Below are 3,014 nucleotides of genomic sequence, written 5' to 3'. Positions count from 1 at the left end.
TGAAGAAGGAAGTACTAAGATAAAAGAAGGGAAATGGTTCCAAAGAAAAAAAAGTCTGTTGTGTACAGACAGAAGACCCAAAGAGAGGAAAGAAACCCAAGGCAATGGGGCAGACATGGGAATCCAGATTGTAGAGGCGCCCTAAGTGGTCAGACCAGAGCCCATGAGGTCCCGGCTACACTGGTTTTCACTGTGGGCTGATCACTGTCTGAAATCCCAAAGTATTTCCTAATGCCTTGCTGGTGGTGTCCTACCTGAATAAGAGAGAACTGTAACAACCGTGGGTTTGTCGCCAGTAACCATCGTCATCCTGTCAGACAGAGAACTGAGCCGTTCCCTCACCCCTTCGGGATTTGTGTCCTGTGATGTTTGTAAGCGGTGGTCACACCGCCTCATATCCCTGTCTGATCCGCTGCAAACGGTCGGATCTTCCGTCTTCACCCCTTCACGCGGTGAAATCGTTTCCCTCGCGCTCTGTTCCTCCAGCCCAATTGGTTCATTTCTGGGAGAACTGGCACCACATTATTCTAGCTGCAGACTCACAGTTGTATCCACAATTGATATTTATTGAGTGCTAACTGGGTGCTTGGCCCTGCACGAGGCACTGGAGAGGGCTCCAGTTGCCATTGATTTCTGTAGGGACTGCGATGGCGTCCAGGCAGCCGTGCTCTCTCCGCCGTCTGAGATTCCCACTGGGTCATTTACCTCTTTCTTGACAGTGCGGTCCAGCACTCCGGCAACAGAACACTCGCATTAAGAACCAAGAGCAGATATTCTCTCTCTTACCTGTCAGAAGTTTTCTCTCCATTCAAATGTTATTTTTATTCTGGTAAAATAGACAATTTATTGTCTCGATCTTACATTCGCATGACACCCTATGTATAACATTGAAGAGTTTTCAACGAATGCTACCTGAACCTGAAAATTCCCAAAGTGAAGAAGTAATGAACTTGGCCCTACATCCCTGCTTATATGGAGGGAGAGGTGAGATAGGGAAAAAAACAAAACACTGTCTGTCTGACTCAGTTTCCCCAGTATGGCTGAGAACAGACTGACCAGGGACAGATTTGAGCAAACACAACTTTATTTATTCACCTTGGAGCAGGGTATATACACCCATACAGAATAGTGCCCCTTTGCTCATTGCCTCCCCACCCACTGCAGAGAAATGGCTGTATGTTCTTTCACGGCAGACACATTTTTATAATACCAGGTACATCATTAACAGTTCTAGAAAAAATGGGGTCCACCACCTAGAAGTCTCTGGACTTGCTTATATTTTTCATATGAACTACAAAGCATTTCTCATTTGCCCAACATATCCATTTGCATGAAAATGTCACAGCGGTGTTCTCAGGAACTCCTTATAAGGGAACTACTTCAGTGGATCCCATTTCTGTTCTTGTCTGCTAGTTTCTGGCCTGTTCCACTTTGAAGAGAAAAAAAAAAAAGATACACGAACATATTGAAGGATAGGCAATTTAGGTCAGGCTGGTTTGTCTTTTGTGAACATAAATCATTAACTATCCAACCCTATTGCAAATGAGAGGGTTTGGAGGTGTCCGTTATTCATTAAAACATTTTTTTTTTTCCCGTTTCTAGAGTAAGCAATGTGAGAAAAAAACACATTTCCCAGGAAGACCGGTTTGAGAAGCCATGCCCTGGGACAGGAACCCAGCTGGCACACAGAGGAAGCTGAACGGATGGTCTGAAGCCACCCTCCCGTTTAACCAGCATCTACTTTCACGCCCTCTCTCCAGACACAGCCTTTTTTTTTGCACAGGCTTGGTCTTCCTGTTCCTTGCAACTATTTTTTGGCCCACAAAGTCGAGAACATTCAGAGGGAAAAGAAATTGTTGCTACAATGTGGTACAGACGTTACTAAACAAAACAGAACAAAAACAAAAACACAAACCAAAACAAAACCAAAATCCTGTAGTTCTGAAAATTACACATAAAAATGAGCAGGGTTCACAGGGTGGGGGCAAAAAGGGTTAGGGCTTCAAGCTCTGACCAACTTTATAACTAGAGCACGTGAAAATACACGTCAGCGGGGACGATCCTGATGACCTGGCAAAGTTAGAGACTGCCACAGCCGACGGTAACAATGGACAAAAACCAGAGTGAAAACACTGGCAACGTTTTATTAAAGCAGGATGGCGGGCAAGGCAGATGGAGGCAAGCTCTGCCCCAGCGGGTCTGCCATTCAGGTGTGCCCAGGGAGCCGAGCAACAGAGAACCAGAGCCTTTTGGGAGGAGCCTCTCTGGAGAGGTCGACCAGTGTAGGTGTTCGATCCTCATTTCACCAAATTCAGCCCAAGGGCCTCTGTGGCCCTGCCTATGCAGCCACCAACCTAAGCCAAGCAAGGTCTCCGCTCCTCTGGAAAGCTGTAACGCTCCTCTCACCTGGGTAGCATCCCTGCCGGACCAACCTGACTTTTGCGTTGTTCTGACATCATTCCCTAGTCACCAATCACAGATAGGCCAATTCCTGTTCCAGAGGCACCTTTCAGAGCTGGATGGCTACAGATGTGCTTCCGCCCCGCAGGAGGACGGACTCCCAGGCTGAGGCTGCGGGGGGGGGGGGGGGGGGGCTAGGGGTTGGGGGCGGGGCAGCCATGTCACACACTGAGGAGAAGGGAGGCAGAGAATACAGATTTTTTTAAACTTTTTTATTACACAGTAAAGAATACAACAATACCTGAATCATACTTTAAAGATTCACAGGTTGACAGACCATACATTACAGTCCAACTAAGGAAAAAAGGATAAACAAGAAACCACAGTTCAGACATAGTAGACTTAAAAGCTCAAGAGTATGCTGACAAAAGCATGATGCCTAGACCCCGCCCCCCAGTGTTAGTCTACCATTAACTCGTGGTACATGTCTGAATTAAGTATTGCACAACAACTTTAATTTTTCACAATAATGTCGCAGAACCCAAAATAATATTTAAAAAAATTACTTTAAATCTGCATTTCAACAGTCTCCAATTTTTTTCTGTCCCTTGAGG

The sequence above is a fragment of the Ursus americanus genome, chromosome 9 (genome assembly GCF_024610735.1).
Source record: "Ursus americanus isolate L20-20 chromosome 9, mUrsAme1.1.p, whole genome shotgun sequence".
NCBI lineage: Eukaryota > Metazoa > Chordata > Mammalia > Carnivora > Ursidae > Ursus > Ursus americanus.
Note: the sequence above shows the minus strand (reverse complement) of the source record.